The sequence below is a fragment of the Micromesistius poutassou genome, assembly GCF_964030765.1.
Source record: "Micromesistius poutassou genome assembly, chromosome: 8".
In the NCBI taxonomy this organism is placed as follows: domain Eukaryota; kingdom Metazoa; phylum Chordata; class Actinopteri; order Gadiformes; family Gadidae; genus Micromesistius; species Micromesistius poutassou.
In genome coordinates, this window is record NC_140278.1 from 1,502,861 (window position 1) to 1,527,015 (window position 24,155).

General features: G+C 42.9%; 51 non-coding genes across 51 annotated transcripts; all 51 read right to left on the bottom strand.

Annotated features, from left to right (window-relative positions):
* Positions 1-139: 139 nt before the first annotated feature.
* On the bottom strand, positions 140-212 carry AC3HAE_022314 (transfer RNA valine (anticodon UAC)). Its single transcript has one exon. It is a non-coding gene; the product is annotated as a tRNA-Val (tRNA).
* Positions 213-798: 586 nt separating this feature from the next.
* On the bottom strand, positions 799-871 carry AC3HAE_022315 (transfer RNA valine (anticodon CAC)). The gene has a single exon. It is a non-coding gene; the product is annotated as a tRNA-Val (tRNA).
* A 141-nt stretch (positions 872-1,012) lies between these two features.
* Positions 1,013-1,085, bottom strand: AC3HAE_022316 (transfer RNA valine (anticodon CAC)). The gene has a single exon. It is a non-coding gene; the product is annotated as a tRNA-Val (tRNA).
* A 540-nt stretch (positions 1,086-1,625) lies between these two features.
* On the bottom strand, positions 1,626-1,698 carry AC3HAE_022317 (transfer RNA valine (anticodon CAC)). The gene has a single exon. It is a non-coding gene; the product is annotated as a tRNA-Val (tRNA).
* Positions 1,699-2,059: 361 nt separating this feature from the next.
* Positions 2,060-2,132, bottom strand: AC3HAE_022318 (transfer RNA valine (anticodon UAC)). Its single transcript has one exon. It is a non-coding gene; the product is annotated as a tRNA-Val (tRNA).
* Positions 2,133-2,718: 586 nt separating this feature from the next.
* Positions 2,719-2,791, bottom strand: AC3HAE_022319 (transfer RNA valine (anticodon CAC)). The gene has a single exon. It is a non-coding gene; the product is annotated as a tRNA-Val (tRNA).
* Positions 2,792-2,932: 141 nt separating this feature from the next.
* AC3HAE_022320 (transfer RNA valine (anticodon CAC)) lies at positions 2,933-3,005 on the bottom strand. The gene has a single exon. It is a non-coding gene; the product is annotated as a tRNA-Val (tRNA).
* Positions 3,006-3,545: 540 nt separating this feature from the next.
* Positions 3,546-3,618, bottom strand: AC3HAE_022321 (transfer RNA valine (anticodon AAC)). The gene has a single exon. It is a non-coding gene; the product is annotated as a tRNA-Val (tRNA).
* A 361-nt stretch (positions 3,619-3,979) lies between these two features.
* AC3HAE_022323 (transfer RNA valine (anticodon UAC)) lies at positions 3,980-4,052 on the bottom strand. Its single transcript has one exon. It is a non-coding gene; the product is annotated as a tRNA-Val (tRNA).
* Positions 4,053-4,638: 586 nt separating this feature from the next.
* On the bottom strand, positions 4,639-4,711 carry AC3HAE_022324 (transfer RNA valine (anticodon CAC)). The gene has a single exon. It is a non-coding gene; the product is annotated as a tRNA-Val (tRNA).
* Positions 4,712-4,852: 141 nt separating this feature from the next.
* AC3HAE_022326 (transfer RNA valine (anticodon CAC)) lies at positions 4,853-4,925 on the bottom strand. Its single transcript has one exon. It is a non-coding gene; the product is annotated as a tRNA-Val (tRNA).
* Positions 4,926-5,465: 540 nt separating this feature from the next.
* AC3HAE_022327 (transfer RNA valine (anticodon AAC)) lies at positions 5,466-5,538 on the bottom strand. The gene has a single exon. It is a non-coding gene; the product is annotated as a tRNA-Val (tRNA).
* A 361-nt stretch (positions 5,539-5,899) lies between these two features.
* Positions 5,900-5,972, bottom strand: AC3HAE_022328 (transfer RNA valine (anticodon UAC)). The gene has a single exon. It is a non-coding gene; the product is annotated as a tRNA-Val (tRNA).
* Positions 5,973-6,558: 586 nt separating this feature from the next.
* AC3HAE_022329 (transfer RNA valine (anticodon CAC)) lies at positions 6,559-6,631 on the bottom strand. Its single transcript has one exon. It is a non-coding gene; the product is annotated as a tRNA-Val (tRNA).
* A 141-nt stretch (positions 6,632-6,772) lies between these two features.
* Positions 6,773-6,845, bottom strand: AC3HAE_022330 (transfer RNA valine (anticodon CAC)). The gene has a single exon. It is a non-coding gene; the product is annotated as a tRNA-Val (tRNA).
* A 540-nt stretch (positions 6,846-7,385) lies between these two features.
* On the bottom strand, positions 7,386-7,458 carry AC3HAE_022332 (transfer RNA valine (anticodon AAC)). Its single transcript has one exon. It is a non-coding gene; the product is annotated as a tRNA-Val (tRNA).
* A 361-nt stretch (positions 7,459-7,819) lies between these two features.
* Positions 7,820-7,892, bottom strand: AC3HAE_022334 (transfer RNA valine (anticodon UAC)). Its single transcript has one exon. It is a non-coding gene; the product is annotated as a tRNA-Val (tRNA).
* A 586-nt stretch (positions 7,893-8,478) lies between these two features.
* AC3HAE_022335 (transfer RNA valine (anticodon CAC)) lies at positions 8,479-8,551 on the bottom strand. Its single transcript has one exon. It is a non-coding gene; the product is annotated as a tRNA-Val (tRNA).
* A 141-nt stretch (positions 8,552-8,692) lies between these two features.
* AC3HAE_022336 (transfer RNA valine (anticodon CAC)) lies at positions 8,693-8,765 on the bottom strand. Its single transcript has one exon. It is a non-coding gene; the product is annotated as a tRNA-Val (tRNA).
* Positions 8,766-9,305: 540 nt separating this feature from the next.
* AC3HAE_022337 (transfer RNA valine (anticodon AAC)) lies at positions 9,306-9,378 on the bottom strand. Its single transcript has one exon. It is a non-coding gene; the product is annotated as a tRNA-Val (tRNA).
* A 361-nt stretch (positions 9,379-9,739) lies between these two features.
* AC3HAE_022339 (transfer RNA valine (anticodon UAC)) lies at positions 9,740-9,812 on the bottom strand. Its single transcript has one exon. It is a non-coding gene; the product is annotated as a tRNA-Val (tRNA).
* Positions 9,813-10,398: 586 nt separating this feature from the next.
* Positions 10,399-10,471, bottom strand: AC3HAE_022340 (transfer RNA valine (anticodon CAC)). Its single transcript has one exon. It is a non-coding gene; the product is annotated as a tRNA-Val (tRNA).
* Positions 10,472-10,612: 141 nt separating this feature from the next.
* On the bottom strand, positions 10,613-10,685 carry AC3HAE_022341 (transfer RNA valine (anticodon CAC)). Its single transcript has one exon. It is a non-coding gene; the product is annotated as a tRNA-Val (tRNA).
* A 540-nt stretch (positions 10,686-11,225) lies between these two features.
* On the bottom strand, positions 11,226-11,298 carry AC3HAE_022342 (transfer RNA valine (anticodon AAC)). Its single transcript has one exon. It is a non-coding gene; the product is annotated as a tRNA-Val (tRNA).
* Positions 11,299-11,659: 361 nt separating this feature from the next.
* AC3HAE_022343 (transfer RNA valine (anticodon UAC)) lies at positions 11,660-11,732 on the bottom strand. Its single transcript has one exon. It is a non-coding gene; the product is annotated as a tRNA-Val (tRNA).
* Positions 11,733-12,318: 586 nt separating this feature from the next.
* Positions 12,319-12,391, bottom strand: AC3HAE_022345 (transfer RNA valine (anticodon CAC)). Its single transcript has one exon. It is a non-coding gene; the product is annotated as a tRNA-Val (tRNA).
* A 141-nt stretch (positions 12,392-12,532) lies between these two features.
* Positions 12,533-12,605, bottom strand: AC3HAE_022346 (transfer RNA valine (anticodon CAC)). Its single transcript has one exon. It is a non-coding gene; the product is annotated as a tRNA-Val (tRNA).
* Positions 12,606-13,145: 540 nt separating this feature from the next.
* AC3HAE_022347 (transfer RNA valine (anticodon AAC)) lies at positions 13,146-13,218 on the bottom strand. The gene has a single exon. It is a non-coding gene; the product is annotated as a tRNA-Val (tRNA).
* Positions 13,219-13,579: 361 nt separating this feature from the next.
* On the bottom strand, positions 13,580-13,652 carry AC3HAE_022348 (transfer RNA valine (anticodon UAC)). Its single transcript has one exon. It is a non-coding gene; the product is annotated as a tRNA-Val (tRNA).
* Positions 13,653-14,238: 586 nt separating this feature from the next.
* On the bottom strand, positions 14,239-14,311 carry AC3HAE_022349 (transfer RNA valine (anticodon CAC)). The gene has a single exon. It is a non-coding gene; the product is annotated as a tRNA-Val (tRNA).
* Positions 14,312-14,452: 141 nt separating this feature from the next.
* AC3HAE_022351 (transfer RNA valine (anticodon CAC)) lies at positions 14,453-14,525 on the bottom strand. The gene has a single exon. It is a non-coding gene; the product is annotated as a tRNA-Val (tRNA).
* Positions 14,526-15,065: 540 nt separating this feature from the next.
* Positions 15,066-15,138, bottom strand: AC3HAE_022352 (transfer RNA valine (anticodon AAC)). The gene has a single exon. It is a non-coding gene; the product is annotated as a tRNA-Val (tRNA).
* Positions 15,139-15,499: 361 nt separating this feature from the next.
* Positions 15,500-15,572, bottom strand: AC3HAE_022353 (transfer RNA valine (anticodon UAC)). Its single transcript has one exon. It is a non-coding gene; the product is annotated as a tRNA-Val (tRNA).
* A 586-nt stretch (positions 15,573-16,158) lies between these two features.
* AC3HAE_022354 (transfer RNA valine (anticodon CAC)) lies at positions 16,159-16,231 on the bottom strand. Its single transcript has one exon. It is a non-coding gene; the product is annotated as a tRNA-Val (tRNA).
* Positions 16,232-16,372: 141 nt separating this feature from the next.
* On the bottom strand, positions 16,373-16,445 carry AC3HAE_022356 (transfer RNA valine (anticodon CAC)). Its single transcript has one exon. It is a non-coding gene; the product is annotated as a tRNA-Val (tRNA).
* Positions 16,446-16,985: 540 nt separating this feature from the next.
* On the bottom strand, positions 16,986-17,058 carry AC3HAE_022357 (transfer RNA valine (anticodon AAC)). The gene has a single exon. It is a non-coding gene; the product is annotated as a tRNA-Val (tRNA).
* A 361-nt stretch (positions 17,059-17,419) lies between these two features.
* On the bottom strand, positions 17,420-17,492 carry AC3HAE_022358 (transfer RNA valine (anticodon UAC)). Its single transcript has one exon. It is a non-coding gene; the product is annotated as a tRNA-Val (tRNA).
* Positions 17,493-18,078: 586 nt separating this feature from the next.
* On the bottom strand, positions 18,079-18,151 carry AC3HAE_022359 (transfer RNA valine (anticodon CAC)). Its single transcript has one exon. It is a non-coding gene; the product is annotated as a tRNA-Val (tRNA).
* A 141-nt stretch (positions 18,152-18,292) lies between these two features.
* On the bottom strand, positions 18,293-18,365 carry AC3HAE_022360 (transfer RNA valine (anticodon CAC)). Its single transcript has one exon. It is a non-coding gene; the product is annotated as a tRNA-Val (tRNA).
* Positions 18,366-18,905: 540 nt separating this feature from the next.
* Positions 18,906-18,978, bottom strand: AC3HAE_022361 (transfer RNA valine (anticodon AAC)). The gene has a single exon. It is a non-coding gene; the product is annotated as a tRNA-Val (tRNA).
* Positions 18,979-19,339: 361 nt separating this feature from the next.
* On the bottom strand, positions 19,340-19,412 carry AC3HAE_022363 (transfer RNA valine (anticodon UAC)). The gene has a single exon. It is a non-coding gene; the product is annotated as a tRNA-Val (tRNA).
* A 586-nt stretch (positions 19,413-19,998) lies between these two features.
* On the bottom strand, positions 19,999-20,071 carry AC3HAE_022364 (transfer RNA valine (anticodon CAC)). Its single transcript has one exon. It is a non-coding gene; the product is annotated as a tRNA-Val (tRNA).
* Positions 20,072-20,212: 141 nt separating this feature from the next.
* AC3HAE_022365 (transfer RNA valine (anticodon CAC)) lies at positions 20,213-20,285 on the bottom strand. Its single transcript has one exon. It is a non-coding gene; the product is annotated as a tRNA-Val (tRNA).
* Positions 20,286-20,825: 540 nt separating this feature from the next.
* On the bottom strand, positions 20,826-20,898 carry AC3HAE_022367 (transfer RNA valine (anticodon AAC)). The gene has a single exon. It is a non-coding gene; the product is annotated as a tRNA-Val (tRNA).
* A 361-nt stretch (positions 20,899-21,259) lies between these two features.
* AC3HAE_022368 (transfer RNA valine (anticodon UAC)) lies at positions 21,260-21,332 on the bottom strand. The gene has a single exon. It is a non-coding gene; the product is annotated as a tRNA-Val (tRNA).
* Positions 21,333-21,918: 586 nt separating this feature from the next.
* Positions 21,919-21,991, bottom strand: AC3HAE_022369 (transfer RNA valine (anticodon CAC)). The gene has a single exon. It is a non-coding gene; the product is annotated as a tRNA-Val (tRNA).
* Positions 21,992-22,132: 141 nt separating this feature from the next.
* Positions 22,133-22,205, bottom strand: AC3HAE_022370 (transfer RNA valine (anticodon CAC)). Its single transcript has one exon. It is a non-coding gene; the product is annotated as a tRNA-Val (tRNA).
* Positions 22,206-22,745: 540 nt separating this feature from the next.
* Positions 22,746-22,818, bottom strand: AC3HAE_022371 (transfer RNA valine (anticodon AAC)). Its single transcript has one exon. It is a non-coding gene; the product is annotated as a tRNA-Val (tRNA).
* Positions 22,819-23,179: 361 nt separating this feature from the next.
* AC3HAE_022372 (transfer RNA valine (anticodon UAC)) lies at positions 23,180-23,252 on the bottom strand. Its single transcript has one exon. It is a non-coding gene; the product is annotated as a tRNA-Val (tRNA).
* A 585-nt stretch (positions 23,253-23,837) lies between these two features.
* On the bottom strand, positions 23,838-23,910 carry AC3HAE_022373 (transfer RNA valine (anticodon CAC)). Its single transcript has one exon. It is a non-coding gene; the product is annotated as a tRNA-Val (tRNA).
* A 141-nt stretch (positions 23,911-24,051) lies between these two features.
* AC3HAE_022375 (transfer RNA valine (anticodon CAC)) lies at positions 24,052-24,124 on the bottom strand. Its single transcript has one exon. It is a non-coding gene; the product is annotated as a tRNA-Val (tRNA).
* Between the last annotated feature and the right edge of the window lie 31 nt (positions 24,125-24,155).

Here is a 24,155-nt window from a genome sequence, read left to right on the forward strand (position 1 = left end):
GGGACCTCTCGTTTGTGAGGCGAACGTGACAACCTCTACACCACAGAACCTTGACATGGAGCTTCATGCACACCAATGAAGGTGTCGGCATTCATGACGGTACTTATATAAACAACTCTCGTTGTCTACTTCACACAGAAGTTTCTACCCGGTTTCGAACCGGGGACCTTTCGCGTGTAAGGCGAACGTGATAACCACTACACTACAGAAACGTCATGTTTGCACTTCCTCCTCATTGCATTTTTTTTTTAGTTTTATCTCAAACATGCAAAGCCTACTGAAAGCACAGGGTATTTAGCCAGCATATTTACAAACAGCTGGTGTTGCAATGTTTTTTGGTTAACAAGTTAGCCTTATATAAGAAAGGTCTGGGTTCAAAGCCTGGCAGAAACATTTTTAACTATAGACATTTCAACGTTTGAGATTGTTTTTTTAAGGAATATGGCCTCCTCCTTGCTCCAAAAATATAGACGGTTCGGTGTTCCATCTCCCAATGACTGAAGTTTCCTCAAGACATGTGGCTCTCCTATTCATGTTCTAGAGTGTTTCAAAGTCAAGAAATTTCCGCCTGGCCTTAAATAGAGGACATTTTGCATGTAAGGTGAATGTGATAAACGCAACACTACAGCTTCCCGCACCTCATCAGAAATGTTGTCTTTGAGAATAACCTGCAGGCACATTCTCTGACTGCTTGATCACCAATGCAGACTGTTTGGCATCCCGTCTCGAATGGCTGTAGATGTTAACTGGTGGCAGCTAGCTTTCGCTGTATCGTTCACTAACGTATCAATTTCAAGCTGTTTCCGCCCGGTTTCGAACCGGGGACCTTCCGCGTGTGAGGCGAACGTGATAACCACTACACTACGGAAACTACAACTACATTTTCTTGCAACTCATCCAAAATGTGTTTTTTATGAATATCTGTCAGAATCTCTGTCTGCCTTCAATTCAATCTAAATGTGCCTGCGATTGTGGGACGGGTGGCCTTTCTGTAAATGTAAACAATTCCAGTTGTTTCCGCCCGGTTTCGAACCGGGGACCTTTCGCGTGTGAGGCGAACGTGATAACCACTACACTACGGAAACTACATTCAGTACTTTCTGCACCCCAATGAAATTGCCGTCATTCATGAAGGTACTTAAATAAACATGTCTTTTTGTCTACTTCACCAACATGTTTGGAAACGGGGACCTTTCATTTGTGAGGCGAACGTGATAACTACTACACTACGGATACTACGCTGACTGCTTTCTGCACCCCAATGAAATTGTCATCATTCATGAAGGTACTTAAATCAACAAGTTTTGTTGTCTACTTCACACACATGTTTGGAACCGGGGACCTTTCACGTGTAAGGCGAACATGATACATGTTCTAGAGTCAAGAAATTTCCGCCCGTTCTTAAACCCAGGACATTGTGCATGTAAGGCGAACGTGATAAACACCACACTGCAGCTTCCCGCACCTCATCAAAATTGTCGTCTTTGAGAACCATCTACAGGCACATTCTCTGACTGCTTGATCACCATTGCAGATTGTTTGATATTCCATTTCGAATGGCTGTAGATGTTAACTGGTGGCAGCTAGCTTTTGTTGTAAGGTTCAATAATGTATCAATGCCAAGATGTTTCCGCCCGGTTTTGAACCGGTGACCTTTCGCGTGTGAGGCGAACGTGATAACCACTACACTACGGAAACTACAATTTCATAATTTTGCAACTCATACAAAATGTGTTTTTTATGAATATCTGTCGGTAATTTGGCTGACTGCTTGAAATAAAATCTAGCTTGCTTTCTATTCAATCTAAAGGTGTGTGCATTTGTGTGACGGGTACCTTCAATCAATAAGAGTCTGTATTTGTTCACCTGTGACGGGTACCGTTTCTGTCAATGTGTACAATTCCAGATGCTTCCACACCGGGGACCTCTCGTTTGTGAGGCGAACGTGACAACCTCTACACCACAGAACCTTGACATGGAGCTTCATGCACACCAATGAAGGTGTCGGCATTCATGACGGTACTTATATAAACAACTCTCGTTGTCTACTTCACACAGAAGTTTCTACCCGGTTTCGAACCGGGGACCTTTCGCGTGTAAGGCGAACGTGATAACCACTACACTACAGAAACGTCATGTTTGCTCTTCCTCCTCATTGCATTTTTTTTTTAGTTTTATCTCAAACATGCAAAGCCTACTGAAAGCACAGGGTATTTAGCCAGCATATTTACAAACAGCTGGTGTTGCAAGGTTTTTTGGTTAACAAGTTAGCCTTATATAAGAAAGGTCTGGGTTCAAAGCCTGGCAGAAACATTTTTAACTATAGACATTTCAACGTTTGAGATTGTTTTTTTAAGGAATATGGCCTCCTCCTTGCTCCAAAAATATAGACGGTTCGGTGTTCCATCTCCCAATGACTGAAGTTTCCTCAAGACATGTGGCTCTCCTATTCATGTTCTAGAGTGTTTCAAAGTCAAGAAATTTCCGCCTGGCCTTAAATAGAGGACATTTTGCATGTAAGGTGAATGTGATAAACGCAACACTACAGCTTCCCGCACCTCATCAGAAATGTTGTCTTTGAGAATAACCTGCAGGCACATTCTCTGACTGCTTGATCACCAATGCAGACTGTTTGGCATCCCGTCTCGAATGGCTGTAGATGTTAACTGGTGGCAGCTAGCTTTCGCTGTATCGTTCACTAACGTATCAATTTCAAGCTGTTTCCGCCCGGTTTCGAACCGGGGACCTTCCGCGTGTGAGGCGAACGTGATAACCACTACACTACGGAAACTACAACTACATTTTCTTGCAACTCATCCAAAATGTGTTTTTTATGAATATCTGTCAGAATCTCTGTCTGCCTTCAATTCAATCTAAATGTGCCTGCGATTGTGGGACGGGTGGCCTTTCTGTAAATGTAAACAATTCCAGTTGTTTCCGCCCGGTTTCGAACCGGGGACCTTTCGCGTGTGAGGCGAACGTGATAACCACTACACTACGGAAACTACATTCAGTACTTTCTGCACCCCAATGAAATTGCCGTCATTCATGAAGGTACTTAAATAAACATGTCTTTTTGTCTACTTCACCAACATGTTTGGAAACGGGGACCTTTCATTTGTGAGGCGAACGTGATAACTACTACACTACGGATACTACGCTGACTGCTTTCTGCACCCCAATGAAATTGTCATCATTCATGAAGGTACTTAAATCAACAAGTTTTGTTGTCTACTTCACACACATGTTTGGAACCGGGGACCTTTCACGTGTAAGGCGAACATGATACATGTTCTAGAGTCAAGAAATTTCCGCCCGTTCTTAAACCCAGGACATTGTGCATGTAAGGCGAACGTGATAAACACCACACTGCAGCTTCCCGCACCTCATCAAAATTGTCGTCTTTGAGAACCATCTACAGGCACATTCTCTGACTGCTTGATCACCATTGCAGATTGTTTGATATTCCATTTCGAATGGCTGTAGATGTTAACTGGTGGCAGCTAGCTTTTGTTGTAAGGTTCAATAATGTATCAATGCCAAGATGTTTCCGCCCGGTTTTGAACCGGGGACCTTTCGCGTGTTAGGCGAACGTGATAACCACTACACTACGGAAACTACAATTTCATGATTTTGCAACTCATACAAAATGTGTTTTTTATGAATATCTGTCTGTAATTTGGCTGACTGCTTGAAATAAAATCTAGCTTGCTTTCTATTCAATCTAAAGGTGTGTGCATTTGTGTGACGGGAACCTTCAATCAATAAGAGTCTGTATTTGTTCACCTGTGACGGGTACCGTTTCTGTCAATGTGTACAATTCCAGATGCTTCCACACCGGGGACCTCTCGTTTGTGAGGCGAACGTGACAACCTCTACACCACAGAACCTTGACATGGAGCTTCATGCACACCAATGAAGGTTTCGGCATTCATGACGGTACTTATAGAAACAACTCTCGTTGTCTACTTCACACAGAAGTTTCTACCCGGTTTCGAACCGGGGACCTTTCGCGTGTAAGGCGAACGTGATAACCACTACACTACAGAAACGTCATGTTTGCTCTTCCTCCTCATTGCATTTTTTTTTTAGTTTTATCTCAAACATGCAAAGCCTACTGAAAGCACAGGGTATTTAGCCAGCATATTTACAAACAGCTGGTGTTGCAAGGTTTTTTGGTTAACAAGTTAGCCTTATATAAGAAAGGTCTGGGTTCAAAGCCTGGCAGAAACATTTTTAACTATAGACATTTCAACGTTTGAGATTGTTTTTTTAAGGAATATGGCCTCCTCCTTGCTCCAAAAATATAGACGGTTCGGTGTTCCATCTCCCAATGACTGAAGTTTCCTCAAGACATGTGGCTCTCCTATTCATGTTCTAGAGTGTTTCAAAGTCAAGAAATTTCCGCCTGGCCTTAAATAGAGGACATTTTGCATGTAAGGTGAATGTGATAAACGCAACACTACAGCTTCCCGCACCTCATCAGAAATGTTGTCTTTGAGAATAACCTGCAGGCACATTCTCTGACTGCTTGATCACCAATGCAGACTGTTTGGCATCCCGTCTCGAATGGCTGTAGATGTTAACTGGTGGCAGCTAGCTTTCGCTGTATCGTTCACTAACGTATCAATTTCAAGCTGTTTCCGCCCGGTTTCGAACCGGGGACCTTCCGCGTGTGAGGCGAACGTGATAACCACTACACTACGGAAACTACAACTACATTTTCTTGCAACTCATCCAAAATGTGTTTTTTATGAATATCTGTCAGAATCTCTGTCTGCCTTCAATTCAATCTAAATGTGCCTGCGATTGTGGGACGGGTGGCCTTTCTGTAAATGTAAACAATTCCAGTTGTTTCCGCCCGGTTTCGAACCGGGGACCTTTCGCGTGTGAGGCGAACGTGATAACCACTACACTACGGAAACTACATTCAGTACTTTCTGCACCCCAATGAAATTGCCGTCATTCATGAAGGTACTTAAATAAACATGTCTTTTTGTCTACTTCACCAACATGTTTGGAAACGGGGACCTTTCATTTGTGAGGCGAACGTGATAACTACTACACTACGGATACTACGCTGACTGCTTTCTGCACCCCAATGAAATTGTCATCATTCATGAAGGTACTTAAATCAACAAGTTTTGTTGTCTACTTCACACACATGTTTGGAACCGGGGACCTTTCACGTGTAAGGCGAACATGATACATGTTCTAGAGTCAAGAAATTTCCGCCCGTTCTTAAACCCAGGACATTGTGCATGTAAGGCGAACGTGATAAACACCACACTGCAGCTTCCCGCACCTCATCAAAATTGTCGTCTTTGAGAACCATCTACAGGCACATTCTCTGACTGCTTGATCACCATTGCAGATTGTTTGATATTCCATTTCGAATGGCTGTAGATGTTAACTGGTGGCAGCTAGCTTTTGTTGTAAGGTTCAATAATGTATCAATGCCAAGATGTTTCCGCCCGGTTTTGAACCGGGGACCTTTCGCGTGTTAGGCGAATGTGATAACCACTACACTACGGAAACTACAATTTCATAATTTTGCAACTCATACAAAATGTGTTTTTTATGAATATCTGTCGGTAATTTGCCTGACTGCTTGAAATAAAATCTAGCTTGCTTTCTATTCAATCTAAAGGTGTGTGCATTTGTGTGACGGGTACCTTCAATCAATAAGAGTCTGTATTTGTTCACCTGTGACGGGTACCGTTTCTGTAAATGTGTACAATTCCAGATGCTTCCACACCGGGGACCTCTCGTTTGTGAGGCGAACGTGACAACCTCTACACCACAGAACCTTGACATGGAGCTTCATGCACACCAATGAAGGTGTCGGCATTCATGACGGTACTTATATAAACAACTCTCGTTGTCTACTTCACACAGAAGTTTCTACCCGGTTTCGAACCGGGGACCTTTCGCGTGTAAGGCGAACGTGATAACCACTACACTACAGAAACGTCATGTTTGCTCTTCCTCCTCATTGCATTTTTTTTTTAGTTTTATCTCAAACATGCAAAGCCTACTGAAAGCACAGGGTATTTAGCCAGCATATTTACAAACAGCTGGTGTTGCAATGTTTTTTGGTTAACAAGTTAGCCTTATATAAGAAAGGTCTGGGTTCAAAGCCTGGCAGAAACATTTTTAACTATAGACATTTCAACGTTTGAGATTGTTTTTTTAAGGAATATGGCCTCCTCCTTGCTCCAAAAATATAGACGGTTCGGTGTTCCATCTCCCAATGACTGAAGTTTCCTCAAGACATGTGGCTCTCCTATTCATGTTCTAGAGTGTTTCAAAGTCAAGAAATTTCCGCCTGGCCTTAAATAGAGGACATTTTGCATGTAAGGTGAATGTGATAAACGCAACACTACAGCTTCCCGCACCTCATCAGAAATGTTGTCTTTGAGAATAACCTGCAGGCACATTCTCTGACTGCTTGATCACCAATGCAGACTGTTTGGCATCCCGTCTCGAATGGCTGTAGATGTTAACTGGTGGCAGCTAGCTTTCGCTGTATCGTTCACTAACGTATCAATTTCAAGCTGTTTCCGCCCGGTTTCGAACCGGGGACCTTCCGCGTGTGAGGCGAACGTGATAACCACTACACTACGAAAACTACAACTACATTTTCTTGCAACTCATCCAAAATGTGTTTTTTATGAATATCTGTCAGAATCTCTGTCTGCCTTCAATTCAATCTAAATGTGCCTGCGATTGTGGGACGGGTGGCCTTTCTGTAAATGTAAACAATTCCAGTTGTTTCCGCCCGGTTTCGAACCGGGGACCTTTCGCGTGTGAGGCGAACGTGATAACCACTACACTACGGAAACTACATTCAGTACTTTCTGCACCCCAATGAAATTGCCGTCATTCATGAAGGTACTTAAATAAACATGTCTTTTTGTCTACTTCACCAACATGTTTGGAAACGGGGACCTTTCATTTGTGAGGCGAACGTGATAACTACTACACTACGGATACTACGCTGACTGCTTTCTGCACCCCAATGAAATTGTCATCATTCATGAAGGTACTTAAATCAACAAGTTTTGTTGTCTACTTCACACACATGTTTGGAACCGGGGACCTTTCACGTGTAAGGCGAACATGATACATGTTCTAGAGTCAAGAAATTTCCGCCCGTTCTTAAACCCAGGACATTGTGCATGTAAGGCGAACGTGATAAACACCACACTGCAGCTTCCCGCACCTCATCAAAATTGTCGTCTTTGAGAACCATCTACAGGCACATTCTCTGACTGCTTGATCACCATTGCAGATTGTTTGATATTCCATTTCGAATGGCTGTAGATGTTAACTGGTGGCAGCTAGCTTTTGTTGTAAGGTTCAATAATGTATCAATGCCAAGATGTTTCCGCCCGGTTTTGAACCGGTGACCTTTCGCGTGTTAGGCGAACGTGATAACCACTACACTACGGAAACTACAATTTCATGATTTTGCAACTCATACAAAATGTGTTTTTTATGAATATCTGTCTGTAATTTGGCTGACTGCTTGAAATAAAATCTAGCTTGCTTTCTATTCAATCTAAAGGTGTGTGCATTTGTGTGACGGGAACCTTCAATCAATAAGAGTCTGTATTTGTTCACCTGTGACGGGTACCGTTTCTGTCAATGTGTACAATTCCAGATGCTTCCACACCGGGGACCTCTGGTTTGTGAGGCGAACGTGACAACCTCTACACCACAGAACCTTGACATGGAGCTTCATGCACACCAATGAAGGTGTCGGCATTCATGACGGTACTTATATAAACAACTCTCGTTGTCTACTTCACACAGAAGTTTCTACCCGGTTTCGAACCGGGGACCTTTCGCGTGTAAGGCGAACGTGATAACCACTACACTACAGAAACGTCATGTTTGCTCTTCCTCCTCATTGCATTTTTTTTTTAGTTTTATCTCAAACATGCAAAGCCTACTGAAAGCACAGGGTATTTAGCCAGCATATTTACAAACAGCTGGTGTTGCAAGGTTTTTTGGTTAACAAGTTAGCCTTATATAAGAAAGGTCTGGGTTCAAAGCCTGGCAGAAACATTTTTAACTATAGACATTTCAACGTTTGAGATTGTTTTTTTAAGGAATATGGCCTCCTCCTTGCTCCAAAAATATAGACGGTTCGGTGTTCCATCTCCCAATGACTGAAGTTTCCTCAAGACATGTGGCTCTCCTATTCATGTTCTAGAGTGTTTCAAAGTCAAGAAATTTCCGCCTGGCCTTAAATAGAGGACATTTTGCATGTAAGGTGAATGTGATAAACGCAACACTACAGCTTCCCGCACCTCATCAGAAATGTTGTCTTTGAGAATAACCTGCAGGCACATTCTCTGACTGCTTGATCACCAATGCAGACTGTTTGGCATCCCGTCTCGAATGGCTGTAGATGTTAACTGGTGGCAGCTAGCTTTCGCTGTATCGTTCACTAACGTATCAATTTCAAGCTGTTTCCGCCCGGTTTCGAACCGGGGACCTTCCGCGTGTGAGGCGAACGTGATAACCACTACACTACGGAAACTACAACTACATTTTCTTGCAACTCATCCAAAATGTGTTTTTTATGAATATCTGTCAGAATCTCTGTCTGCCTTCAATTCAATCTAAATGTGCCTGCGATTGTGGGACGGGTGGCCTTTCTGTAAATGTAAACAATTCCAGTTGTTTCCGCCCGGTTTCGAACCGGGGACCTTTCGCGTGTGAGGCGAACGTGATAACCACTACACTACGGAAACTACATTCAGTACTTTCTGCACCCCAATGAAATTGCCGTCATTCATGAAGGTACTTAAATAAACATGTCTTTTTGTCTACTTCACCAACATGTTTGGAAACGGGGACCTTTCATTTGTGAGGCGAACGTGATAACTACTACACTACGGATACTACGCTGACTGCCTTCTGCACCCCAATGAAATTGTCATCATTCATGAAGGTACTTAAATCAACAAGTTTTGTTGTCTACTTCACACACATGTTTGGAACCGGGGACCTTTCACGTGTAAGGCGAACATGATACATGTTCTAGAGTCAAGAAATTTCCGCCCGTTCTTAAACCCAGGACATTGTGCATGTAAGGCGAACGTGATAAACACCACACTGCAGCTTCCCGCACCTCATCAAAATTGTCGTCTTTGAGAACCATCTACAGGCACATTCTCTGACTGCTTGATCACCATTGCAGATTGTTTGATATTCCATTTCGAATGGCTGTAGATGTTAACTGGTGGCAGCTAGCTTTTGTTGTAAGGTTCAATAATGTATCAATGCCAAGATGTTTCCGCCCGGTTTTGAACCGGGGACCTTTCGCGTGTTAGGCGAACGTGATAACCACTACACTACGGAAACTACAATTTCATAATTTTGCAACTCATACAAAATGTGTTTTTTATGAATATCTGTCGGTAATTTGGCTGACTGCTTGAAATAAAATCTAGCTTGCTTTCTATTCAATCTAAAGGTGTGTGCATTTGTGTGACGGGTACCTTCAATCAATAAGAGTCTGTATTTGTTCACCTGTGACGGGTACCGTTTCTGTCAATGTGTACAATTCCAGATGCTTCCACACCGGGGACCTCTCGTTTGTGAGGCGAACGTGACAACCTCTACACCACAGAACCTTGACATGGAGCTTCATGCACACCAATGAAGGTGTCGGCATTCATGACGGTACTTATATAAACAACTCTCGTTGTCTACTTCACACAGAAGTTTCTACCCGGTTTCGAACCGGGGACCTTTCGCGTGTAAGGCGAACGTGATAACCACTACACTACAGAAACGTCATGTTTGCTCGTCCTCCTCATTGCATTTTTTTTTTAGTTTTATCTCAAACATGCAAAGCCTACTGAAAGCACAGGGTATTTAGCCAGCATATTTACAAACAGCTGGTGTTGCAAGGTTTTTTGGTTAACAAGTTAGCCTTATATAAGAAAGGTCTGGGTTCAAAGCCTGGCAGAAACATTTTTAACTATAGACATTTCAACGTTTGAGATTGTTTTTTTAAGGAATATGGCCTCCTCCTTGCTCCAAAAATATAGACGGTTCGGTGTTCCATCTCCCAATGACTGAAGTTTCCTCAAGACATGTGGCTCTCCTATTCATGTTCTAGAGTGTTTCAAAGTCAAGAAATTTCCGCCTGGCCTTAAATAGAGGACATTTTGCATGTAAGGTGAATGTGATAAACGCAACACTACAGCTTCCCGCACCTCATCAGAAATGTTGTCTTTGAGAATAACCTGCAGGCACATTCTCTGACTGCTTGATCACCAATGCAGACTGTTTGGCATCCCGTCTCGAATGGCTGTAGATGTTAACTGGTGGCAGCTAGCTTTCGCTGTATCGTTCACTAACGTATCAATTTCAAGCTGTTTCCGCCCGGTTTCGAACCGGGGACCTTCCGCGTGTGAGGCGAACGTGATAACCACTACACTACGGAAACTACAACTACATTTTCTTGCAACTCATCCAAAATGTGTTTTTTATGAATATCTGTCAGAATCTCTGTCTGCCTTCAATTCAATCTAAATGTGCCTGCGATTGTGGGACGGGTGGCCTTTCTGTAAATGTAAACAATTCCAGTTGTTTCCGCCCGGTTTCGAACCGGGGACCTTTCGCGTGTGAGGCGAACGTGATAACCACTACACTACGGAAACTACATTCAGTACTTTCTGCACCCCAATGAAATTGCCGTCATTCATGAAGGTACTTAAATAAACATGTCTTTTTGTCTACTTCACCAACATGTTTGGAAACGGGGACCTTTCATTTGTGAGGCGAACGTGATAACTACTACACTACGGATACTACGCTGACTGCTTTCTGCACCCCAATGAAATTGTCATCATTCATGAAGGTACTTAAATCAACAAGTTTTGTTGTCTACTTCACACACATGTTTGGAACCGGGGACCTTTCACGTGTAAGGCGAACATGATACATGTTCTAGAGTCAAGAAATTTCCGCCCGTTCTTAAACCCAGGACATTGTGCATGTAAGGCGAACGTGATAAACACCACACTGCAGCTTCCCGCACCTCATCAAAATTGTCGTCTTTGAGAACCATCTACAGGCACATTCTCTGACTGCTTGATCACCATTGCAGATTGTTTGATATTCCATTTCGAATGGCTGTAGATGTTAACTGGTGGCAGCTAGCTTTTGTTGTAAGGTTCAATAATGTATCAATGCCAAGATGTTTCCGCCCGGTTTTGAACCGGGGACCTTTCGCGTGTTAGGCGAATGTGATAACCACTACACTACGGAAACTACAATTTCATAATTTTGCAACTCATACAAAATGTGTTTTTTATGAATATCTGTCGGTAATTTGCCTGACTGCTTGAAATAAAATCTAGCTTGCTTTCTATTCAATCTAAAGGTGTGTGCATTTGTGTGACGGGTACCTTCAATCAATAAGAGTCTGTATTTGTTCACCTGTGACGGGTACCGTTTCTGTAAATGTGTACAATTCCAGATGCTTCCACACCGGGGACCTCTCGTTTGTGAGGCGAACGTGACAACCTCTACACCACAGAACCTTGACATGGAGCTTCATGCACACCAATGAAGGTGTCGGCATTCATGACGGTACTTATATAAACAACTCTCGTTGTCTACTTCACACAGAAGTTTCTACCCGGTTTCGAACCGGGGACCTTTCGCGTGTAAGGCGAACGTGATAACCACTACACTACAGAAACGTCATGTTTGCTCTTCCTCCTCATTGCATTTTTTTTTTAGTTTTATCTCAAACATGCAAAGCCTACTGAAAGCACAGGGTATTTAGCCAGCATATTTACAAACAGCTGGTGTTGCAATGTTTTTTGGTTAACAAGTTAGCCTTATATAAGAAAGGTCTGGGTTCAAAGCCTGGCAGAAACATTTTTAACTATAGACATTTCAACGTTTGAGATTGTTTTTTTAAGGAATATGGCCTCCTCCTTGCTCCAAAAATATAGACGGTTCGGTGTTCCATCTCCCAATGACTGAAGTTTCCTCAAGACATGTGGCTCTCCTATTCATGTTCTAGAGTGTTTCAAAGTCAAGAAATTTCCGCCTGGCCTTAAATAGAGGACATTTTGCATGTAAGGTGAATGTGATAAACGCAACACTACAGCTTCCCGCACCTCATCAGAAATGTTGTCTTTGAGAATAACCTGCAGGCACATTCTCTGACTGCTTGATCACCAATGCAGACTGTTTGGCATCCCGTCTCGAATGGCTGTAGATGTTAACTGGTGGCAGCTAGCTTTCGCTGTATCGTTCACTAACGTATCAATTTCAAGCTGTTTCCGCCCGGTTTCGAACCGGGGACCTTCCGCGTGTGAGGCGAACGTGATAACCACTACACTACGGAAACTACAACTACATTTTCTTGCAACTCATCCAAAATGTGTTTTTTATGAATATCTGTCAGAATCTCTGTCTGCCTTCAATTCAATCTAAATGTGCCTGCGATTGTGGGACGGGTGGCCTTTCTGTAAATGTAAACAATTCCAGTTGTTTCCGCCCGGTTTCGAACCGGGGACCTTTCGCGTGTGAGGCGAACGTGATAACCACTACACTACGGAAACTACATTCAGTACTTTCTGCACCCCAATGAAATTGCCGTCATTCATGAAGGTACTTAAATAAACATGTCTTTTTGTCTACTTCACCAACATGTTTGGAAACGGGGACCTTTCATTTGTGAGGCGAACGTGATAACTACTACACTACGGATACTACGCTGACTGCCTTCTGCACCCCAATGAAATTGTCATCATTCATGAAGGTACTTAAATCAACAAGTTTTGTTGTCTACTTCACACACATGTTTGGAACCGGGGACCTTTCACGTGTAAGGCGAACATGATACATGTTCTAGAGTCAAGAAATTTCCGCCCGTTCTTAAACCCAGGACATTGTGCATGTAAGGCGAACGTGATAAACACCACACTGCAGCTTCCCGCACCTCATCAAAATTGTCGTCTTTGAGAACCATCTACAGGCACATTCTCTGACTGCTTGATCACCATTGCAGATTGTTTGATATTCCATTTCGAATGGCTGTAGATGTTAACTGGTGGCAGCTAGCTTTTGTTGTAAGGTTCAATAATGTATCAATGCCAAGATGTTTCCGCCCGGTTTTGAACCGGGGACCTTTCGCGTGTTAGGCGAACGTGATAACCACTACACTACGGAAACTACAATTTCATAATTTTGCAACTCATACAAAATGTGTTTTTTATGAATATCTGTCGGTAATTTGGCTGACTGCTTGAAATAAAATCTAGCTTGCTTTCTATTCAATCTAAAGGTGTGTGCATTTGTGTGACGGGTACCTTCAATCAATAAGAGTCTGTATTTGTTCACCTGTGACGGGTACCGTTTCTGTCAATGTGTACAATTCCAGATGCTTCCACACCGGGGACCTCTCGTTTGTGAGGCGAACGTGACAACCTCTACACCACAGAACCTTGACATGGAGCTTCATGCACACCAATGAAGGTGTCGGCATTCATGACGGTACTTATATAAACAACTCTCGTTGTCTACTTCACACAGAAGTTTCTACCCGGTTTCGAACCGGGGACCTTTCGCGTGTAAGGCGAACGTGATAACCACTACACTACAGAAACGTCATGTTTGCTCGTCCTCCTCATTGCATTTTTTTTTTAGTTTTATCTCAAACATGCAAAGCCTACTGAAAGCACAGGGTATTTAGCCAGCATATTTACAAACAGCTGGTGTTGCAAGGTTTTTTGGTTAACAAGTTAGCCTTATATAAGAAAGGTCTGGGTTCAAAGCCTGGCAGAAACATTTTTAACTATAGACATTTCAACGTTTGAGATTGTTTTTTTAAGGAATATGGCCTCCTCCTTGCTCCAAAAATATAGACGGTTCGGTGTTCCATCTCCCAATGACTGAAGTTTCCTCAAGACATGTGGCTCTCCTATTCATGTTCTAGAGTGTTTCAAAGTCAAGAAATTTCCGCCTGGCCTTAAATAGAGGACATTTTGCATGTAAGGTGAATGTGATAAACGCAACACTACAGCTTCCCGCACCTCATCAGAAATGTTGTCTTTGAGAATAACCTGCAGGCACATTCTCTGACTGCTTGATCACCAATGCAGACTGTTTGGCATCCCGTCTCGAATGGCTGTAGATGTTAACTGGTGGCAGCTAGCTTTCGCTGTATCGTTCACTAACGTATCAATTTCAAGCTGTTTCCGCCCGGTTTCGAACCGGGGACCTTCCGCGTGTGAGGCGAACGTGATAACCACTACACTACGGAAACTACAACTACATTTTCTTGCAACTCATCCAAAATGTGTTTTTTATGAATATCTGTCAGAATCTCTGTCTGCCTTCAATTCAATCTAAATGTGCCTGCGATTGTGGGACGGGTGGCCTTTCTGTAAATGTAAACAATTCCAGTTGTTTCCGCCCGGTTTCGAACCGGGGACCTTTCGCGTGTGAGGCGAACGTGATAACCACTACACTACGGAAACTACATTCAGTACTTTCTGCACCCCAATGAAATTGCCGTCATTCATGAAGGTACTTAAATAAACATGTCTTTTTGTCTACTTCACCAACATGTTTGGAAACGGGGACCTTTCATTTGTGAGGCGAACGTGATAACTACTACACTACGGATACTACGCTGACTGCTTTCTGCACCCCAATGAAATTGTCATCATTCATGAAGGTACTTAAATCAACAAGTTTTGTTGTCTACTTCACACACATGTTTGGAACCGGGGACCTTTCACGTGTAAGGCGAACATGATACATGTTCTAGAGTCAAGAAATTTCCGCCCGTTCTTAAACCCAGGACATTGTGCATGTAAGGCGAACGTGATAAACACCACACTGCAGCTTCCCGCACCTCATCAAAATTGTCGTCTTTGAGAACCATCTACAGGCACATTCTCTGACTGCTTGATCACCATTGCAGATTGTTTGATATTCCATTTCGAATGGCTGTAGATGTTAACTGGTGGCAGCTAGCTTTTGTTGTAAGGTTCAATAATGTATCAATGCCAAGATGTTTCCGCCCGGTTTTGAACCGGGGACCTTTCGCGTGTTAGGCGAATGTGATAACCACTACACTACGGAAACTACAATTTCATAATTTTGCAACTCATACAAAATGTGTTTTTTATGAATATCTGTCGGTAATTTGCCTGACTGCTTGAAATAAAATCTAGCTTGCTTTCTATTCAATCTAAAGGTGTGTGCATTTGTGTGACGGGTACCTTCAATCAATAAGAGTCTGTATTTGTTCACCTGTGACGGGTACCGTTTCTGTAAATGTGTACAATTCCAGATGCTTCCACACCGGGGACCTCTCGTTTGTGAGGCGAACGTGACAACCTCTACACCACAGAACCTTGACATGGAGCTTCATGCACACCAATGAAGGTGTCGGCATTCATGACGGTACTTATATAAACAACTCTCGTTGTCTACTTCACACAGAAGTTTCTACCCGGTTTCGAACCGGGGACCTTTCGCGTGTAAGGCGAACGTGATAACCACTACACTACAGAAACGTCATGTTTGCTCTTCCTCCTCATTGCATTTTTTTTTTAGTTTTATCTCAAACATGCAAAGCCTACTGAAAGCACAGGGTATTTAGCCAGCATATTTACAAACAGCTGGTGTTGCAATGTTTTTTGGTTAACAAGTTAGCCTTATATAAGAAAGGTCTGGGTTCAAAGCCTGGCAGAAACATTTTTAACTATAGACATTTCAACGTTTGAGATTGTTTTTTTAAGGAATATGGCCTCCTCCTTGCTCCAAAAATATAGACGGTTCGGTGTTCCATCTCCCAATGACTGAAGTTTCCTCAAGACATGTGGCTCTCCTATTCATGTTCTAGAGTGTTTCAAAGTCAAGAAATTTCCGCCTGGCCTTAAATAGAGGACATTTTGCATGTAAGGTGAATGTGATAAACGCAACACTACAGCTTCCCGCACCTCATCAGAAATGTTGTCTTTGAGAATAACCTGCAGGCACATTCTCTGACTGCTTGATCACCAATGCAGACTGTTTGGCATCCCGTCTCGAATGGCTGTAGATGTTAACTGGTGGCAGCTAGCTTTCGCTGTATCGTTCACTAACGTATCAATTTCAAGCTGTTTCCGCCCGGTTTCGAACCGGGGACCTTCCGCGTGTGAGGCGAACGTGATAACCACTACACTACGGAAACTACAACTACATTTTCTTGCAACTCATCCAAAATGTGTTTTTTATGAATATCTGTCAGAATCTCTGTCTGCCTTCAATTCAATCTAAATGTGCCTGCGATTGTGGGACGGGTGGCCTTTCTGTAAATGTAAACAATTCCAGTTGTTTCCGCCCGGTTTCGAACCGGGGACCTTTCGCGTGTGAGGCGAACGTGATAACCACTACACTACGGAAACTACATTCAGTACTTTCTGCACCCCAATGAAATTGCCGTCATTCATGAAGGTACTTAAATAAACATGTCTTTTTGTCTACTTCACCAACATGTTTGGAAACGGGGACCTTTCATTTGTGAGGCGAACGTGATAACTACTACACTACGGATACTACGCTGACTGCCTTCTGCACCCCAATGAAATTGTCATCATTCATGAAGGTACTTAAATCAACAAGTTTTGTTGTCTACTTCACACACATGTTTGGAACCGGGGACCTTTCACGTGTAAGGCGAACATGATACATGTTCTAGAGTCAAGAAATTTCCGCCCGTTCTTAAACCCAGGACATTGTGCATGTAAGGCGAACGTGATAAACACCACACTGCAGCTTCCCGCACCTCATCAAAATTGTCGTCTTTGAGAACCATCTACAGGCACATTCTCTGACTGCTTGATCACCATTGCAGATTGTTTGATATTCCATTTCGAATGGCTGTAGATGTTAACTGGTGGCAGCTAGCTTTTGTTGTAAGGTTCAATAATGTATCAATGCCAAGATGTTTCCGCCCGGTTTTGAACCGGGGACCTTTCGCGTGTTAGGCGAACGTGATAACCACTACACTACGGAAACTACAATTTCATAATTTTGCAACTCATACAAAATGTGTTTTTTATGAATATCTGTCGGTAATTTGGCTGACTGCTTGAAATAAAATCTAGCTTGCTTTCTATTCAATCTAAAGGTGTGTGCATTTGTGTGACGGGTACCTTCAATCAATAAGAGTCTGTATTTGTTCACCTGTGACGGGTACCGTTTCTGTCAATGTGTACAATTCCAGATGCTTCCACACCGGGGACCTCTCGTTTGTGAGGCGAACGTGACAACCTCTACACCACAGAACCTTGACATGGAGCTTCATGCACACCAATGAAGGTGTCGGCATTCATGACGGTACTTATATAAACAACTCTCGTTGTCTACTTCACACAGAAGTTTCTACCCGGTTTCGAACCGGGGACCTTTCGCGTGTAAGGCGAACGTGATAACCACTACACTACAGAAACGTCATGTTTGCTCGTCCTCCTCATTGCATTTTTTTTTTAGTTTTATCTCAAACATGCAAAGCCTACTGAAAGCACAGGGTATTTAGCCAGCATATTTACAAACAGCTGGTGTTGCAAGGTTTTTTGGTTAACAAGTTAGCCTTATATAAGAAAGGTCTGGGTTCAAAGCCTGGCAGAAACATTTTTAACTATAGACATTTCAACGTTTGAGATTGTTTTTTTAAGGAATATGGCCTCCTCCTTGCTCCAAAAATATAGACGGTTCGGTGTTCCATCTCCCAATGACTGAAGTTTCCTCAAGACATGTGGCTCTCCTATTCATGTTCTAGAGTGTTTCAAAGTCAAGAAATTTCCGCCTGGCCTTAAATAGAGGACATTTTGCATGTAAGGTGAATGTGATAAACGCAACACTACAGCTTCCCGCACCTCATCAGAAATGTTGTCTTTGAGAATAACCTGCAGGCACATTCTCTGACTGCTTGATCACCAATGCAGACTGTTTGGCATCCCGTCTCGAATGGCTGTAGATGTTAACTGGTGGCAGCTAGCTTTCGCTGTATCGTTCACTAACGTATCAATTTCAAGCTGTTTCCGCCCGGTTTCGAACCGGGGACCTTCCGCGTGTGAGGCGAACGTGATAACCACTACACTACGGAAACTACAACTACATTTTCTTGCAACTCATCCAAAATGTGTTTTTTATGAATATCTGTCAGAATCTCTGTCTGCCTTCAATTCAATCTAAATGTGCCTGCGATTGTGGGACGGGTGGCCTTTCTGTAAATGTAAACAATTCCAGTTGTTTCCGCCCGGTTTCGAACCGGGGACCTTTCGCGTGTGAGGCGAACGTGATAACCACTACACTACGGAAACTACATTCAGTACTTTCTGCACCCCAATGAAATTGCCGTCATTCATGAAGGTACTTAAATAAACATGTCTTTTTGTCTACTTCACCAACATGTTTGGAAACGGGGACCTTTCATTTGTGAGGCGAACGTGATAACTACTACACTACGGATACTACGCTGACTGCTTTCTGCACCCCAATGAAATTGTCATCATTCATGAAGGTACTTAAATCAACAAGTTTTGTTGTCTACTTCACACACATGTTTGGAACCGGGGACCTTTCACGTGTAAGGCGAACATGATACATGTTCTAGAGTCAAGAAATTTCCGCCCGTTCTTAAACCCAGGACATTGTGCATGTAAGGCGAACGTGATAAACACCACACTGCAGCTTCCCGCACCTCATCAAAATTGTCGTCTTTGAGAACCATCTACAGGCACATTCTCTGACTGCTTGATCACCATTGCAGATTGTTTGATATTCCATTTCGAATGGCTGTAGATGTTAACTGGTGGCAGCTAGCTTTTGTTGTAAGGTTCAATAATGTATCAATGCCAAGATGTTTCCGCCCGGTTTTGAACCGGTGACCTTTCGCGTGTTAGGCGAACGTGATAACCACTACACTACGGAAACTACAATTTCATGATTTTGCAACTCATACAAAATGTGTTTTTTATGAATATCTGTCTGTAATTTGGCTGACTGCTTGAAATAAAATCTAGCTTGCTTTCTATTCAATCTAAAGGTGTGTGCATTTGTGTGACGGGAACCTTCAATCAATAAGAGTCTGTATTTGTTCACCTGTGACGGGTACCGTTTCTGTCAATGTGTACAATTCCAGATGCTTCCACACCGGGGACCTCTCGTTTGTGAGGCGAACGTGACAACCTCTACACCACAGAACCTTGACATGGAGCTTCATGCACACCAATGAAGGTGTCGGCATTCATGACGGTACTTATATAAACAACTCTCGTTGTCTACTTCACACAGAAGTTTCTACCCGGTTTCGAACCGGGGACCTTTCGCGTGTAAGGCGAACGTGATAACCACTACACTACAGAAACGTCATGTTTGCTCTTCCTCCTCATTGCATTTTTTTTTTTGTTTTATCTCAAACATGCAAAGCCTACTGAAAGCACAGGGTATTTAGCCAGCATATTTACAAACAGCTGGTGTTGCAAGGTTTTTTGGTTAACAAGTTAGCCTTATATAAGAAAGGTCTGGGTTCAAAGCCTGGCAGAAACATTTTTAACTATAGACATTTCAACGTTTGAGATTGTTTTTTTAAGGAATATGGCCTCCTCCTTGCTCCAAAAATATAGACGGTTCGGTGTTCCATCTCCCAATGACTGAAGTTTCCTCAAGACATGTGGCTCTCCTATTCATGTTCTAGAGTGTTTCAAAGTCAAGAAATTTCCGCCTGGCCTTAAATAGAGGACATTTTGCATGTAAGGTGAATGTGATAAACGCAACACTACAGCTTCCCGCACCTCATCAGAAATGTTGTCTTTGAGAATAACCTGCAGGCACATTCTCTGACTGCTTGATCACCAATGCAGACTGTTTGGCATCCCGTCTCGAATGGCTGTAGATGTTAACTGGTGGCAGCTAGCTTTCGCTGTATCGTTCACTAACGTATCAATTTCAAGCTGTTTCCGCCCGGTTTCGAACCGGGGACCTTCCGCGTGTGAGGCGAACGTGATAACCACTACACTACGGAAACTACAACTACATTTTCTTGCAACTCATCCAAAATGTGTTTTTTATGAATATCTGTCAGAATCTCTGTCTGCCTTCAATTCAATCTAAATGTGCCTGCGATTGTGGGACGGGTGGCCTTTCTGTAAATGTAAACAATTCCAGTTGTTTCCGCCCGGTTTCGAACCGGGGACCTTTCGCGTGTGAGGCGAACGTGATAACCACTACACTACGGAAACTACATTCAGTACTTTCTGCACCCCAATGAAATTGCCGTCATTCATGAAGGTACTTAAATAAACATGTCTTTTTGTCTACTTCACCAACATGTTTGGAAACGGGGACCTTTCATTTGTGAGGCGAACGTGATAACTACTACACTACGGATACTACGCTGACTGCCTTCTGCACCCCAATGAAATTGTCATCATTCATGAAGGTACTTAAATCAACAAGTTTTGTTGTCTACTTCACACACATGTTTGGAACCGGGGACCTTTCACGTGTAAGGCGAACATGATACATGTTCTAGAGTCAAGAAATTTCCGCCCGTTCTTAAACCCAGGACATTGTGCATGTAAGGCGAACGTGATAAACACCACACTGCAGCTTCCCGCACCTCATCAAAATTGTCGTCTTTGAGAACCATCTACAGGCACATTCTCTGACTGCTTGATCACCATTGCAGATTGTTTGATATTCCATTTCGAATGGCTGTAGATGTTAACTGGTGGCAGCTAGCTTTTGTTGTAAGGTTCAATAATGTATCAATGCCAAGATGTTTCCGCCCGGTTTTGAACCGGGGACCTTTCGCGTGTTAGGCGAACGTGATAACCACTACACTACGGAAACTACAATTTCATGATTTTGCAACTCATACAAAATGTGTTTTTTATGAATATCTGTCTGTAATTTGGCTGACTGCTTGAAATAAAATCTAGCTTGCTTTCTATTCAATCTAAAGGTGTGTGCATTTGTGTGACGGGAACCTTCAATCAATAAGAGTCTGTATTTGTTCACCTGTGACGGGTACCGTTTCTGTCAATGTGTACAATTCCAGATGCTTCCACACCGGGGACCTCTCGTTTGTGAGGCGAACGTGACAACCTCTACACCACAGAACCTTGACATGGAGCTTCATGCACACCAATGAAGGTGTCGGCATTCATGACGGTACTTATATAAACAACTCTCGTTGTCTACTTCACACAGAAGTTTCTACCCGGTTTCGAACCGGGGACCTTTCGCGTGTAAGGCGAACGTGATAACCACTACACTACAGAAACGTCATGTTTGCTCTTCCTCCTCATTGCATTTTTTTTTTTGTTTTATCTCAAACATGCAAAGCCTACTGAAAGCACAGGGTATTTAGCCAGCATATTTACAAACAGCTGGTGTTGCAAGGTTTTTTGGTTAACAAGTTAGCCTTATATAAGAAAGGTCTGGGTTCAAAGCCTGGCAGAAACATTTTTAACTATAGACATTTCAACGTTTGAGATTGTTTTTTTAAGGAATATGGCCTCCTCCTTGCTCCAAAAATATAGACGGTTCGGTGTTCCATCTCCCAATGACTGAAGTTTCCTCAAGACATGTGGCTCTCCTATTCATGTTCTAGAGTGTTTCAAAGTCAAGAAATTTCCGCCTGGCCTTAAATAGAGGACATTTTGCATGTAAGGTGAATGTGATAAACGCAACACTACAGCTTCCCGCACCTCATCAGAAATGTTGTCTTTGAGAATAACCTGCAGGCACATTCTCTGACTGCTTGATCACCAATGCAGACTGTTTGGCATCCCGTCTCGAATGGCTGTAGATGTTAACTGGTGGCAGCTAGCTTTCGCTGTATCGTTCACTAACGTATCAATTTCAAGCTGTTTCCGCCCGGTTTCGAACCGGGGACCTTCCGCGTGTGAGGCGAACGTGATAACCACTACACTACGGAAACTACAACTACATTTTCTTGCAACTCATCCAAAATGTGTTTTTTATGAATATCTGTCAGAATCTCTGTCTGCCTTCAATTCAATCTAAATGTGCCTGCGATTGTGGGACGGGTGGCCTTTCTGTAAATGTAAACAATTCCAGTTGTTTCCGCCCGGTTTCGAACCGGGGACCTTTCGCGTGTGAGGCGAACGTGATAACCACTACACTACGGAAACTACATTCAGTACTTTCTGCACCCCAATGAAATTGCCGTCATTCATGAAGGTACTTAAATAAACATGTCTTTTTGTCTACTTCACCAACATGTTTGGAAACGGGGACCTTTCATTTGTGAGGCGAACGTGATAACTACTACACTACGGATACTACGCTGACTGCCTTCTGCACCCCAATGAAATTGTCATCATTCATGAAGGTACTTAAATCAACAAGTTTTGTTGTCTACTTCACACACATGTTTGGAACCGGGGACCTTTCACGTGTAAGGCGAACATGATACATGTTCTAGAGTCAAGAAATTTCCGCCCGTTCTTAAACCCAGGACATTGTGCATGTAAGGCGAACGTGATAAACACCACACTGCAGCTTCCCGCACCTCATCAAAATTGTCGTCTTTGAGAACCATCTACAGGCACATTCTCTGACTGCTTGATCACCATTGCAGATTGTTTGATATTCCATTTCGAATGGCTGTAGATGTTAACTGGTGGCAGCTAGCTTTTGTTGTAAGGTTCAATAATGTATCAATGCCAAGATGTTTCCGCCCGGTTTTGAACCGGGGACCTTTCGCGTGTTAGGCGAACGTGATAACCACTACACTACGGAAACTACAATTTCATGATTTTGCAACTCATACAAAATGTGTTTTTTATGAATATCTGTCTGTAATTTGGCTGACTGCTTGAAATAAAATCTAGCTTGCTTTCTATTCAATCTAAAGGTGTGTGCATTTGTGTGACGGGAACCTTCAATCAATAAGAGTCTGTATTTGTTCACCTGTGACGGGTACCGTTTCGGTCAATGTGTACAATTCCAGATGCTTCCACACCGGGGACCTCTCGTTTGTGAGGCGAACGTGACAACCTCTACACCACAGAACCTTGACATGGAGCTTCATGCACACCAATGAAGGTGTCGGCATTCATGACGGTACTTATATAAACAACTCTCGTTGTCTACTTCACACAGAAGTTTCTACCCGGTTTCGAACCGGGGACCTTTCGCGTGTAAGGCGAACGTGATAACCACTACACTACAGAAACGTCATGTTTGCTCTTCCTCCTCATTGCATTTTTTTTTTTGTTTTATCTCAAACATGCAAAGCCTACTGAAAGCACAGGGTATTTAGCCAGCATATTTACAAACAGCTGGTGTTGCAAGGTTTTTTGGTTAACAAGTTAGCCTTAATAAGAAAGGTCTGGGTTCAAAGCCTGGCAGAAACATTTTTAACTATAGACATTTCAACGTTTGAGATTGTTTTTTTAAGGAATATGGCCTCCTCCTTGCTCCAAAAATATAGACGGTTCGGTGTTCCATCTCCCAATGACTGAAGTTTCCTCAAGACATGTGGCTCTCCTATTCATGTTCTAGAGTGTTTCAAAGTCAAGAAATTTCCGCCTGGCCTTAAATAGAGGACATTTTGCATGTAAGGTGAATGTGATAAACGCAACACTACAGCTTCCCGCACCTCATCAGAAATGTTGTCTTTGAGAATAACCTGCAGGCACATTCTCTGACTGCTTGATCACCAATGCAGACTGTTTGGCATCCCGTCTCGAATGGCTGTAGATGTTAACTGGTGGCAGCTAGCTTTCGCTGTATCGTTCACTAACGTATCAATTTCAAGCTGTTTCCGCCCGGTTTCGAACCGGGGACCTTCCGCGTGTGAGGCGAACATGATAACCACTACACTACGGTAACTACAACTACATTTTCTTGCAACTCATCCAAAATGTGTTTTTTATGAATATCTGTCAGAATCTCTGTCTGCCTTCAATTCAATCTAAATGTGCCTGCGATTGTGGGACGGGTGGCCTTTCTGTAAATGTAAACAATTCCAGTTGTTTCCGCCCGGTTTCGAACCGGGGACCTTTCGCGTGTGAGGCGAACGTGATAACCACTACACTACGGAAACTACATTCAGTTCTTTCTGCACCCCAATGAAA